This window comes from Protopterus annectens, chromosome 3.part1, assembly GCF_019279795.1.
Source record: "Protopterus annectens isolate FY-2018-M chromosome 3.part1, PAN1.0, whole genome shotgun sequence".
In the NCBI taxonomy this organism is placed as follows: Eukaryota; Metazoa; Chordata; order Ceratodontiformes; family Protopteridae; genus Protopterus; species Protopterus annectens.
In genome coordinates, this window is record NC_056732.1 from 668889480 (window position 1) to 668904936 (window position 15457).

The 15457-nt window shown below is 40.0% G+C and overlaps 1 protein-coding gene across 1 annotated transcript in view; it reads right to left on the reverse strand.

Moving 5' to 3' along the window:
• The window catches only part of LOC122798247 (tissue alpha-L-fucosidase-like), a 348960-nt gene that overhangs the window by 76346 nt on the left and 257157 nt on the right, over window positions 1-15457 (reverse strand). The window lies entirely within an intron of this gene.

Consider the following 15457-nt stretch of genomic DNA (forward strand, 5'->3'; position numbering starts at 1 on the left):
TAGGGAACTGCATTATGGGTAAGGCAGAATGCCCACAAGCTTTGCTGAAGCCATCAAGCTTTTGTAAAAGGCCGTGATGGAACCAATGGATCGGATCCGACCCACCAGTGAGAATAAAGGCGAGATCGACAACATCACATCTTAGTTTTCTCTTACTTTCTGTCCTCCAAGCTAAAGGTAAATAATAAAAAATAGAGCTTTGGGATTTGCATACTGTCCTTTGTCACAAACAAATCCATTTGGGGGAAGTCCTAGTTTTGGAAAGACTGACTTGTCTAGTTACCATTTGCTGGTCACCAAAAGACTTTGCTAGACTGTATTTTACACACTTACATTTCAGCTGCTTGTGGTAGGATGCTCATAGCTCAATTGTCAGTTGCGTCTTTGATTTGAGAGACTCAAAACATGCAAACCTCAATTTTAAATATACTTACTCTGAATTGGTATGATCTTGCATGCAGTATATTTAGAAAATGTGAAGGTGGGGGGGCACGGCCTTTACACTGGGGGTGCAGGGGAAATTGTAAGTAAAGAAAATCCTGTTCACCATCCAGATCATAACACACAGACAGAGCTGTCTTAGCATAGAAGATAAAAAATGCATCTACAATATGCCCATCCCTACATGTTCAGTGCTCTCCATGTAAATAAGGAGCAGGTTATACATGAATTTCCCCACTTATCTAAGCACCATACAAGAAGGGTCGTGGCCCTGTTAATATGCAGGATTACTTGCTGCGATTCTGCTGCACTGCTTTTGGAGTCATTGTCAATGACTCTGTCGCTTTCACATACACGTGTAAAAGGTCATTACTTTGGAGATCCCACTTCTTGAACTTTGAGAGGCAATGCACTGTTCCTCGTCCAGTGTTCAAAGTGCCTACCAGTGGTGTTGAAGATGGGAAAGGAGTGACAAAATGCATTCCCAGTTTCAGATTTTAAGGCTGTGAATGACATATGAACATTTCTGAAACTGCAGGTTAACAGTCAAGTTAGGTTCTGCAAAAGGTTTCATAACTTTTTGGTGGCACTAAATCTTTCTCATATGGGATCTTGCATTAAGTGCTTTTTGGATGCATAAAGATGTGATCCGCAATACCCACAGTGATCTACTAAAGTTAAAACCTAATGCTGCAGAGGAGCTCAAAATCTTTCCTAGTTAAAGAGGATTTGCAATGTTGAAAGTTGCTTTAATCCACCTTGATGCATTAAAATCTGCTGTCCCTCTACTCAGTTACATACAAACACTTCAGGAATGATAAAACAGAACTACTGCTAAAACAAATACTCAATCTAGAGATAAACCGACACTACCACATCTCCAAAGGATGTGGCAAGTACCTGACCCAGCATAGTCCCCATTTTTGGAACAGATAGCCCTTACACACCTAATGCAGTGTAGCAAACTAAGACCAGTTTGTATGACTGGATGGGTGATCACAAAGTTTCACCTGAGATATGTAAGGAAAATCCATTTAATGGGAAGCATTATTTGTTTCACATCAGTAATGGGTCATATGGCTGATCTTCGACAGTCTCCTTGACCGTAAGCTTAATAAGAACCTATGAACCTATAAATGTTAAGCTACAAATCAGCTCCATTCTAAAGCCTAAGATCTGACTTTATCAGTTGCCATTTGCTAGCTATGTGAGGCTGAACAAGTCACTTAATAAGACAGTGCTCCTGGGTCATCCCTAAAAATAGGCATGTATCTACAGCCTTTGTCTGATTAACATACAACTAACAGTTAACTAAATTAAATTAAAATACTCATTAAGCAATTCTTTAAAGATGGTAATAAATGATCAGATGGTAAAAACAGTCTCAGAAGGTCCTGTGAGCACAACCAGTCTCTCTTATTTAAGCCTAAGCCATTTACTGCCAATAACAATAAGGAACTTGCAACAGCAAAAGTAAACAGATTACTCATGTACAAACAGCAAGACAAAGCAGGCATTAAACCAACAATTTAATTAAATTAAATTATATTCTTAACAGTCTATGTGAAAAGTAGTTTTTCACTTAAACCTTCTATCATAGTTTAATGGCATTAAATGCATTATTGAGAAATTACATTTTAAAATAAGACTACATTCATTAAGTTTTATACCGCACAGTATATAAACTAGTACTTTCTCTTATTTATCCCTGTGTCATTTAGTGCCATGAACAGTAAGGAAATGGTAATGTTTCCCTAACAATGCATTTTAATGGAAATTGGTTCTGATTCAGGAAGCCTTATTTCACAGTTCAAAGGCGTTTGACAAGAAATTATGTTTAGAATAAAGTACACCCCTTCCAGCTTATGTAAAGAACTGGATATAATCCCCCATGACTAGTGTTAAAATGGCAGAAAACAATGGGTACAAGAACAGAGAATTAAAGGAGGTAACATTTTTTTTTTTTAGCAATGACAGAACAAATTTTCTTACTGATTAGTGAGAGGTACCTACCAAAGTCTATGCTGCTACACATTAATACACCTAAATACTTTATTACCAGTATCATTCAATGCATATCGCTTAAGGCACAAGTCACACAACTGTATTTTCAGGTCACCAAGCATTAGCAAAAACATTCATTAAGATTTAAGGTAAAGGTACTGCTACAACACCATGAGTATAACTCATTTAAAAATATCCTGAAATTCTCAAACATTTTCCTGCATGAATACTTAATATCAGAGCTTTGGCCAGCTAACATCTACCTGAAATCAGCTGGACGTATAAGTGAATTTAAGTACACTTATCTGCTATTTTGCATATAGTATTGTATTTATTTATTTATTTGTGTTTTTCACTGAATATTAACTCAACTGAAGTTGTGGCTGTCTCTCTACAGAGTACTTTTTAGAATTTCTGTGGGGGGTAGTTTCAGCTCATCACTAACATCCTGTCTTGCCTTATATAAGTGGTACATTTTGAATTATCTCTGCTTAATATCAGAGCTTTGGCCAGCTAACATCTACCTGAAATCAGCTGGACGTATAAGTGAATTTAAGTACACTTTTAGCTGCTCTTTTGCATATAGTATTGTATTTAATTTATTTGTGTTTTTCACTGAATATTAACTAAATGAAGTTGTGGCTGTCTCTCTACAGTTAGTTCCCCACCCACCCTCCCTGTTCTTGTTTTGGTATTAATGTTGGTGGCTTTGAAACTGCCCACCCATCTTGTAGATTTGCATTAGGATACACCTTTTGGGCCCATCTCATTTGCTCACTCAACTGAGTGCAGTGAGATCGTATTCTGATTTCAGGCGCTCCTACTGTGTACAAAGAGAGCATTTGGGAAGGACAACCCCTGTAGCCTCTTAATCCTGCTCTGTTCCTTCCCTCAAAATAAATAAATAAATAAATAAATAAATATATATATATATATATATATATATATATATATATATATATATCTTATTCATCTGCTCTTATTGTAACTGTCTTAGTTGCTCTTCTGCGTGCTGTTATCTGTTCAGTAGCTCTTACTCTGCACTTATTACTGCTTGTTAGTAGCCTTCTAATTTATTGCCTTCTGCACTTGTTTTTTTAGTCATTTGTTAATTTAACTGCATTTATTTGAACTGTATTTACCTTAGTGTTGCTTCACGCTCGGCTCGGGTGTGCTGGCCTGCACTACAATTTGAATTGTATTTACTGCTGTTTTAGCTGCTTTTCTGTAACAAAAAAAAAAATTCTAAGCTTGTTTCCTGCCTTTCCTGTAACTAGTCAAGTCCAGACACAGACTTGCTGTATCCAAGACTGTTGGTAAGCTTCTGAGCCCCCCCAAGCCTTTCTGTGTTGGAGGGAAGCCTTCTAGCTTATCAGTGGTAGTGTTAAGCACTAGGTAGCCTATCTACCACGGGAAGAGTAGGTTTTGGCCCTGAAATTGTAGTTCATTGGCAGTTTGGGCAGTTTTTTCCATCTCTTTCTACTTTCTGGTTAAAAGTTTTTTTTGTGTTTAGTCCCCGCCTTTCCTATAACTAGTGTAATTCAGGTACAGATTTGCTGTATCCAGGACTGTTGGTAAGCTTCTGAGCCCCCCAAGCCCTTCTCTGTTGGAGAGAAGCCTTCTAGTTTATCAGGGGGGGTGGTAAGCACTAGGTAACCTATCTACCACAGGAGGTGTGGTTTCTGGCCCAGAAATTACAGTTTATTGGCCATTTGGGAAGCTTTTCCATCTCTTTCAACCTTCTGATTTAAAACCTGTGTTTGCACTTGTTTCCGGCCTTTCCTGTTACTAGTCTAGTCCAGGTACAGATTTGCTGTATCCAGGACTCTTTGTAAGCTTCTGAGCCCCCCAAGCCTTTCCGTGTTGGAGAGAAGCCTTCTAGCTTATCAGTGGGAGTGGTAAGCATCAGGTAAGCATCAGGTAGCCTATCTACCACAAGAGGAGTGGTCCCTGGCCCAGAAATTGTAGCTATTGGCTGTTTGAGCATTTTTTTTCCCATCTCTTTCAACTTTCTGGTTTGAAAGCTGTACTTGTGCCTGTTTCCCGCCTTTCCTATAACTAGCCTAGTCCGGTTACAGAGTTGCTGTATCCATGATTGTTAGTAAGCTTCTGAGCCCCCAAGCCTTTCTATGTTGAAGAAAAGCCTTCTAGCTTATCAGTGGGAGTAGTAAGCATGAGATAGCCTATCCTCCATGGGAAGAGTGAGTTTTGGCCCAGAAATTGGTGTTTATTTGGCCGTTTGGGCAGTTTTCCATCTCTTTCAACTTGCTGGCTTAAAAGCCTACATTTGCACTTGTTCCCCACCTTTCCTGTAACTAGTCTTGTCCAGGTACAGATCTGCTGTATTCTAGGACTCTTTGTAAGCTTCTGAGCCCCAAGCCTTTCTGTGTTGGAGGAAAGCCTTCTAGCTTATCAGTGGGAGTGGTAAGCATTAGGTACCCTATCTACACAAGAGGAGTGGTTCCTGGCCCAGAAACTGTAGCTATTGGCCATTTGGGCAGTTTTTTTCCCTCTCTTTCAACGTTCTGGTTTAAAAGCCGCACTTGTGCTAGTTTCCCACCTTTCCTGTAACTAGCCTTGTCCAGCTACAGAGTTGCTGTATCCAGGACTGTTGGGTAAGCTTCTAAGCCCCGCAAGCCTTTCTGTGTTGGAGAAAAGCCTTCTAGCTTATCAGTGGAAGTGGTAAGCACTAGGTAGCCTGTCTACCATGAGAGGAGAGGTTCTTGGCCCAGCAATTGTAGTTTACTGACCATTTGGACAGTTTGTCCATCTCTTTCAAATTTCTGGTTTAAAAGACCACATCTGCACTTGTTTCCCATCTTTCCTGTAACTAACCTACTGGTAGCACTAGAAAGCTTTAAACTGATACATGCCTTCTTGCTTAGGAGAGAGACTTTGGAGTGATTAAGTATCAGTTTTCTGTACTTTCTTGCTGTACTTAACTGTTTTCCTCATAAATGCAGATTTTCCAGTGTTTATTGCTATTTAAAAGCTTGTTTTTTTCACATATTGTACTTGTTTGACAGCCTGCACTTTTAAAAAGTTGGTTTTTTTTAAATAATTTGTTTAACTGTTGTAGGCTACACACTAAAGTGCGATAGCCTTTTCTGATGGTTTGTAGTCATTTAGAGCTGTTTTGAGTGTATTTTTTACTGTTTTTGCCTTATCTTTTCAAAAAAACAAAAACAAAAAACAAATCCTTGTTTCCCACCTTTCTAAGCTAGTATAGTCCAGTTTTCAGGCAAGTGCTGAATTCAGGGCTGTGATACTAGTTTCTGAGTTGCCCATACCTTACTTGGATAGAAGGAAGTTTCTCTGTTCATCTGTGAGAGAGGGGAGCTTTGAGCAGCATATATGTGCCTGGAGGAGTGGTTCCAACCCAGACGTTATTAGTTAATTGGCCATTTTGGGCTAGTTTCTATCTCTTTCATTTCCCTACTATAAAAACTGCGTTTGCACGGTTGTGCGCACCGGGCAGTGCCGATTAGCTACTGGTAAATTATTCCCGGCTCCACTAAGTATCCTCCTCAGTTTTTCCCTTGAAACTAGTCTAACTCTCAACCTAAGCACTCAAAAAGCATCTTATAGCCCAGCACTTGCTCAGACCTAATAGCAAGCACTAATATACCCTGACACCGATTGCCCAGCAGGGCAAGACTCTTTATTCACCCCTCACCAACCAACCAACTAAGCAGCTCACCCTACTATTCAGGCACGACCAAAGGGCAACTTCAGGTGCACTCCACAATCCAGCTGGTGAATCTGAGGCAATGTTACAACTGCCTCATGTACACAGACAACCCTCTCCTCCTACCACAAAACTAACATATGTGACAGATGCAATTATACAGCCAAACTGGAAGCTAAGCTGTCTCCACCCAAGATTGGAACAGACAGTCAAGAGAAGAAGGTTAACACTTGCACCACAACTCCAACCGCACCCAGACCTACTAAAACAGCACTGGCAAAAAATACACATAAATACACAAAATCATACTCGGAGGCTTTAAATAAAAACCTGCAAAAGCGTCAGAGACCTCCAAAGCAGACACCCAAACAACCTGCACTTCCCATCACAAACCAGAAAACACATAAAACACAAAATCAGTGTGCCGCACAATCACAGCCCTTAAGGTGAAATAACATACCTAACACACTAGTAATAGGTGACTCTATAGTCAGGCACACTGACGTCCCACTCTCTAGGTTGGACAAACAGAAGGTTACTGTTAGCTGCCTGTCGGGAACCAGAATCCGCCACATAACACAAGCACTCAGGCACTCCAGAATAAGTACAAATATGACTCTGTCATTGATCATGTTGGTATGAATGACCTGAGATGTACCTCCCTGGACTACATGAAAAGAGACATGGAAGAGCTCTCTATCATGTAGCCCAGGCTGGTATGACCCTGACCTTGAGTACCATCCTGCCCTCACCAAGAATGATACCGCAGTATAAAGAAAAAATGATCAATTTCAACAACTGGCTAAGCTTCTGTTGTCATTCAAAGGGGATCCAGTGTCTGTCAGCCTGGGACGACATGCTCAACAAGCCGCGTTGCTTCGCAAGAGACGGCTTGCACCTGTCACCCCTAGGCTTTCGAATACTGGCCAAGGCTCTTGCTGCCCCCATAGTGCCCTTTTTAGGCAAGGCTCAAAAGTCAAATCCACCTCCGTAAGCAGCACAATTAACAAAAAACTGAGGGTTATGCTACTAAATGCCAGGAGTTTAAATCTCAAATTGCATGCGCTCGAAGCACTCCTCAGTATGGAGAACATCGACTTCTGTGCAGTAACTGAAACCTGGTTCAAGGCTCCAGAGAGCACCCCAGCACTACCGGGCTACAACTCATACCACACGTTTCAGCCACAGAACACGGCCCTAAACACAAAAGGAGGGGATGTATCCATATTCATCAAGGATACCTACACCTCCAGGTTAGTGGTGCAGCATGATACCTCTGAGATCATCTATGTGCAACTAACATTGGGCAAATGTGCAATGCAAATTGTGGCCTGCTACAGATCACCCTCCATGACCCAGGACCATCAGTCCACCTTTCTGGAGACACTGGAAAACATGAAGGTCCTACCAAACACCCTGATATTGGGTGATTTCAATTACCCTACCATTCACTGGGAAAACTACTCAAGTACAAATTCCCAGGCCCAGCACCTCCTGGAATTGATCAACTCAAATGCCCTGGATCAGCTGGTAAACTCCCCTACCAGAGGTGAAAACATATTGGACCTGGTCATCACCAACATGGGCGACAGGACAGGTGTTCCACACCGGAGGTCAACCAGTCACTGATTAGATCAGACCATAAACTAATCACTCTGGATGTCCACACCCCACCATCACCCCCAACTAAGGAAAGCATGGTAAAAAACTTTTCTAAAGCAAACTTCACCTTATTTAAGACAGAGGTGGTAAGTTTCACAGCCCCACGCTAAAGGATAACACTGCCCAGGATGCAGAAACCTTTACAAATGCACTCTATGAGAACCTACAAGGATGCAAGAATCGTGTCATCCCTAGCAAAACCAAGACTCACTCCTCTAAGAAAAGGAAACCAGTTTGGTGGACCCCTGCAATAAACAGGCTATACAATAGAACGAGGAAACTAGTTCAGAAAAAAAGCAAATCCCAAGAAGGAAAGACATCACTGATCAGTATCAGTAAGAAATTGAGGTCCCTCATGAAATCATCCAAGGCTAACTTCGAAAGAAAAATAGTCAAGGATTCAAAAGATAACCACAAAGCTTCTTTATGTATGTTAAGAATCTAAGTGGCAACTTGCAGATATGCACTGAACTAGTACAAAATATACTGAACCTACTGATATTGCCAACATCCTGGCAGATAGATTCAGTGCAAACTTCACCACCCTCTCACCTCCAAAAGGGACCACAACAATACCGGAAAAGTGTAGTGTCCCAAAAATCACAGACGCACAGGTGAAAACAGCCCTTTCAAAAGCCAAAAACACAGCATCAATGAGACCAGATGGTGTCCCAGGCTACGTCTTGCACGAACTACAGAACGAACCAACTCCCCACCTAAACACACTGTTCAACCTCAGCCTCTCCACAGGCTACGTGCCCATAGAATGGCGCACAGCAACGGTTATTCCTCCCCACAAAGGAGGGGCCACAACTGACCCTTTTAACTATCGCCCCATAAGCCTGACTAGCCTGGTCTGCAAGGCTATGGAGCGCATCATCATGGAACTCATTAACAAAGAAATTGGGAACCTCCAAACACTTGACCCGACCCAGTTCGGCTTTGTTAAGGGCAGATCATGTCTACTAAACCTGGTTGACTTCTTCAAGACAGTCACCAAGGCCATAGACGAGGGAAAGGTGGTTCACACAGCCTACCTTGACCTCGCCAAGGCTTTTGACACCTTTACCCACTTGGGTATTACAGAAAAATTCACCAGCCTGAACATAAACCCCTACATCACAAGATGGGTTGCCAACTGGCTTACAGACAGAACTCACACAGTAAGAATAGCGGGCTCCAGGTCAGACTCTAAACCAGTCACAAGTGGTGTCCCGCAAGCCTCAGTCCTGGGACCCCTACTGTTCGGCATATACTTCTCAGAAGTACAGGCAAACACATTAGGACTATGGCTAACCAAGTTCGCCGATGACTGCATACTGGGAGCCATAATTGACTCTCCGGCTGACATGGACATCCTCCAAAAGGGCCTTACTGAGACGGACACCTGTTGTCAAAGTCATGGCCTCAAGCTCTCGGGCAGACTGCCTAGTACCTACCTATGAATGTAATACAAATTTCTCTTTTTTCACAAACATCCAGACATTTAATGATCAGATAAACAAACTTGTTCGAAATTACATGAAACCTGCACCAAGTATGGAATCTTGTGGGATACCACTATTCATATGAGCCAGGCTTGCCCACTCGTTTGTGTGATTACTAGTGTACGACTGCTGTGGCTTTTCCCTGAAAAGTCAAGTTGTTGGTATACTGGCGAATTGCCATTTAACTGTGATGGTGTGACCTTGAAGTAGGTGGGGCTGTGATGGCACTGCCCCCTACACTGTAAGTGAAGGAAAGCCTCCCTTTCCATGCAAAAATACTTTTTTGAGTTTCTTTTTAGTTTCAAATTATGTTTGTATTTGGCTGTTTTCACTCATTTGTAGCTGTACTTGTGTGAGGCAATCATAAATGAGCCAACAACTTGTCAAGTAGCCCTGGTCATACTTAAAAATAATGTCTCTGGGCCACATTCTGCTTCATATTTTAGCCATACTGTAACTCAAATGATTATATATGGTTTAAAATTACAAATCATTACGTAAATGATTATTGTAGTAGATGGAGATTGGTATAAAAGGACTAGCTCAAGTCCAAAAATACTGCTACTCTTGGAAAACCAAAATCACCACTGACTAATTCAAACTAATGCTCCACCAGTTGCCATGTGTGATCTTCCAGTGAAGAGTTGTGATATTTAGTTCAAGTGCAGTAACAATCACTTTCAACCAGAACATATAAGATGATTAATCAAGAACTGCAGAGAATACTTTTTAAAATAAATGGCCCATTAATTCCTTTCTGCATGTTTCTGGGTTCTCTCCAGTCTTGACTACTTAAACATTTCAGGTCTTTCCTGCCTGGTTGTTTTTTGGCATCCTCCACAACACTGCTGGGGGATCTCTTTCCTTTCAGGGAAAATCTGCCTTATCACATCCAGACTGTCCTTATGGCTGGCAGAGGAGGGTAGAAATCAAGATTCTGGTAGGCCATCACCTCTGGATGGAGTGGAGTTTATTTACTGATGTAAATTATCTGCATCTGGAGGATGGCACACATATTATTGCAATACTGGATCCAGAAAAACAGATGGGTATTCTTGCTCATCTTTACTTATGACTAGATAGTGAGCACTCCATGAGAAGTGGTATATATTTTGCCCCTTTTGCTTGAATCTAGCTGTCTAAATCCAACATCCAACTTCTCCAACAAAAAGCCCAAGAAGCCTTCGCTGAAATAGAGAACTGGCTTAACAACTTACAACTCTTACTAGATCTCAAGAAAACATAACTAATGCTATTCCACTCTACTAAAATGAGCAATCTTACCTTCTCTATACCCTCCGCCAACAAAACCCAAATCACTCCTGTCACTGAGGCTAAACTCCTTGGAGTTACCATTGACCAGCAACTCAAATTCACAAAGCACTAAGCACATATCAACAACCATCATTACAGTCCACAAAAAGCTAGGTTCCCTCTATCGCTGTAAAAGTTATCTAACCACCGAATCTCGAATTGCAATAGCCAGGACCCACCTCATATCTACTCTACATTATGCATCCCCAAATCTAACTAATCTTTACAAAACTGACCTTAATAAACTTTCCATTTGTTACAACAAAACTGCTAGATTCACTACCAATGCCAAATCACAATCCCACCACTGCCTTTCCCTACAAGCCTTGCACTGGCTTGAATTTCCAAACCTATTTAGGCACCATCAGCTCGGCTTAGCTCATCTAATTCTGTACAATCCTGAGAAAACCCATGACCTGACTGGCATGCTGAACTTCTACAATTCAAATAGACAACTTCAGTCCTTCAACAAAGCCTTAATCGAAACCATCACATGCAAAAACAACTCTGGGGAATCACTACTTCCCCACGAAATAGCAAAAATATGGAATAAACTTCCCCCTGACCTCAGACTACAAAACTCCACACCCTCCTTCAAAAGCCTACTTAAAACATACCTCTTCACCAACCATCTATGCAACTCTAATTGACCCCCTGAAGCCTCATCCACTCAATATTTCTACACCCCATCTGTCCTGGACAACAGAAACAACATGCTCTGACTATACCTATCCATGTGTGAGCAATAACATATATATATATATATATATATATATATATATATATAAGTGTACGTATATGTGTATATCTATATACATATATACATATATATATATATATATATATATATCTATCTATCTATATCTATATATAGATATACGTATATATATATATATATATATATATACACACACACACACACACACACACACACACACACACACACACACATATAATATATATACATGCTCTTTTATCTACATTTGCTTGAATGTATATATGGAAACTTAAACATTCATATACTCTTATTTAATTGTAAAATATCTTGCAATGCTGTACCAGGTTCTAATCTACACTCATTGTATATTTTGTACACTTGCGTATTTTCAGCTAAAAGGGGTGATATCTTCTTATTGTATACTAACTGCTGTAAAGTCTACAATCTGTATGCTACTATTCTGTAATGTCTCTTTTGTAAATTTTTTTTATCTCTGTAAACTTATGGAGTTTTTCTCCTCAGGACTCAATATTTCTACACCCCATCTGTGCTGAACAACATGCTCTGACTATACCTATCCATGTGTGAGCAATAATATGAGTGTACGTATATGTTTATATCTATATACATACATATATATATATATATATATATATATATATATATATATATATATATATATATATATATATAGATATATACATACATACATACACACACACACACACACATATAATATATATACATGCTCTTTTATGTACATTTGCTTGAATGTATATATGGAAACTTAAACATTCATATACTCTTATTTAATTGTAAAATATCTTGCAATGCTCTACCAGGTTCTTATCTACTGTGATATCCTCTTATTGTATGCTAACTGCTGTAAAGTCTACAATCTGTATGCTACTACTCTGTAATGTCTCTTTTGTAAATTTTTCTTATCTCTGTAATCTTATGGAGTTTTTCTCCTCAGGACTCTGCTGAAAATGGACACTTGTTGTCCAGTCAGACTATCCTGGCAAACAAATGTTTAATAATTAAATAATAATAAATGTCTGCATGTGGTAACTCAGGCAGCAAGAAATGCATCCCTTTCTTGTGCCAGGGTGGGTAAGCAAGCATCAGATACTTTCTTTCATCCCTTCCTGGCTAATGCCTGCAGTATCCAGGACTGCTGCCTTAATCTAGGCCAGTTAAGGTCCATTTAGGGTTTCATCTCTCTGTACTACTCAGCAACTCTTTCTGGCTTACCCCTGTAAATCTATGCACTACTCAGTCAGAATCTGTCCAATTTCAAAGATCATCTAAAATCCCATCTCATGGACTTGTAGCTATGTTCTTTTTCCTCACCAAGCTAACTAACACAAACAACCCTTACCCACCACTTTCCCACACATTTTTCTCACGCCCCCCCCCCCCCCACACCAAAAAAATAAAATAAAGATTGGGTCTTAGTAATACACAGTAAAGACTCAACTGCAAATAAAACATATATGTCTAACTCTCTTGAAACAATATTTCTGCTCTTAGCCAAACATTTCTTGAACTGTCAGCAACTAACTTGTTATGTCTACAACTCCCCATTAACTCCATAACTTAACTCCCACTTTAATACAGGCATCTATACGTTTACTCTTACATATAAATGTTTACAGCTGTTCTAATGCTTGTATATAATGTATTCCATGTTAGCATGATAGTGTGATTATAGCAGTGTGTCTGTCTCTGTGTGAATGTATACTTTTATTCTATATGCTTTTATGCAATGTGAACAAATTCAATATGTTACCGTGTATCGCTAACAACACCGCACTGTCCAAATGACAGTGATGTTTCATTTACCTGTGTTAATTTACATTGTATCTTGTACTCTATTAAGCCAATGGTGCTTTTCTTCCTGGGCCACTACTGAAAAGGGGTTCTACACTCATTCAGACTTCTCTGGTCAACAAATGAAAGTTTATAAATGAAAATATATAAATAAATCAATCAATCACTTATCTATAGACAATAATAGCAGTAAATAAGCAATGAGGTACGAAGGTGTATGACTACATTTTGCTATACAGTGTAAGTGACGTGTAATGAATATGGTGCAAACCTCCTTTGCCTTGGCAGATTGGTTATAAGATATACTTTGTAATTTAACTGAATACTGTAACACATCAGATACCCCATAGTATATCAAGTACTGTAGGTCTGATATGGGATACCAAAGTTATCTTTGATTTTACATAAGCAGGACCCCTCTGTAGAAGGGTAACTCACTTTAACTCATTTGGAACTATGAGAACTTTTACTAATAAGATACAGCATTACTTCTATAGTGGCACGCTAGTCAGAAACTTCCTTGGGATTAGAAAAACACTGAAAAGTGGAAAAGATTCATTAAACTAAACTAGTAAAAAAAACGTTTTCACTATTTATTCAATTGAATGCATTTCTTTTACATTCAAACAGCTTAACTGTACTATATTATTTTATTTATATATTTAATCATTGTGTTAACCAGGTAGCTGAACTAGTCCTACAAACATTTTCAGCCATGACATGGGCCAAAGACATACTTAAGTAACAAGAATTTTACAGTTCAGAAACTAATAAAAACAACACAAACATAAAATAAATGGATTACTCATGTAAAAACCAGCAAGAGAAAGCATGCATAAAAGAGTAGTACACTAAGGCTGTAGAAAAAAAATTAGGAAATAGCAAACATAAAAATTGGACTACTTGTTTGAAATTGTACATTATGATAAAACTAAGATGAGTAAAAGAAGTTGGATTTTAGGTAAAGTAGAATAGTTTCCATATACCATAGGTTCAATACAATCACCTTTTTGCTTAGTAGTATTAACACATTTAAACATACACAAACAAATCAAATCTCACACAGTGTAATGGTTCATAGGTAGGTACTAGGCTATCTGCCCAAGGGCATTTATAAGCCTAGCCAGAGTGTGTCGGCGTTCGCCGCCCCATTAATTAATTAACTGGTCCTCTGTCAAGCAGAGCCAATGAAGTGATCCCAGGGGTGTATTTTCTGTTACCCATCCACTCGTCAAGGTTTCTCTTGAAGAGTGTTAGTGAAGGGCTCTGCATGATGTAATTTGGAATTTTGTTCCAAAGCATGGGGAGTCTCTGTGACAGGAATTTATCCCTCCAGCATGTTCTATTTATTGTTGTGGCGAGGTTTAGCTCACTAGAGCGCATGGCTCACAGTGACTTGGATTTCTTTAGGTGGAGCATGTCCATCAATTCTGAGTTGGACATGGCTTTGTAAGTCAGGCAGAGATCACCTCTGAGTAAGCGATATGCCACTGAGTACAGCCGGAGTTTTTTCAGTCATTCCACATAGGACATATGTTTGAGGCCAGTAATCCTCTTGTTGAGGTACTTTTGTGGTCTTTCCAGCTGTTGGAAGTGTCTTGTGAGGTACATCCCAAATGGGGCATTGTACTCTATGATGGGTCTAATGAGTGACGAGTAGAGGGGCACTATAACCTCTTTATTTCTAGATGCAAACCCTTTAGTAATTAGATGGGCCACATAGAAGGATTTCTTAACTACTTTGGCAATATGATTGTCAAAGGAGAGATTGCTATCTACCTGGGTCCCCAGACCTCTTATTACCTCTTCTGTATTAAGGGGGCTGCCACCTATGTGGTAATTCATGGGTGTTTTGTTTTTCCCAAATGGGATGACTATGGATTTTTTGGCATTTAGCTTGAGGCCATGACTTTGACACCTATTGTCCGTCTCAGTAAGGCCCTTTTGGAGGATGTCCGTGTCAGCCGGAGAGTCAATTATGGCTCCCAGTTTGCAGTCATCGGCGAACTTGGTTAGCCATAGTCCTCCTGTGTTTGCCTGTACTTCTGAGAAGTATATGCCGAACAGTAGGGGTCCCAGGACCGAGCATTGCGGGACACCACTTGTAACTGGTTTAGAGTCAGACCTGGCGTCCACAATTCTTACCATGTGAGTTCTGTCTGTAAGCCAGTTGGCAACCCATCTCATGACGTAGGGGTTTATGTTCAGGCTGGTGAGTTTTTCTGTAATACCTGAGTGGGGAATGGTGTCGAAAGCCTTGGCGAGGTCAAGGTAGGCTGTGTAAACCACCTTTCCCGCATCTATGGTCTT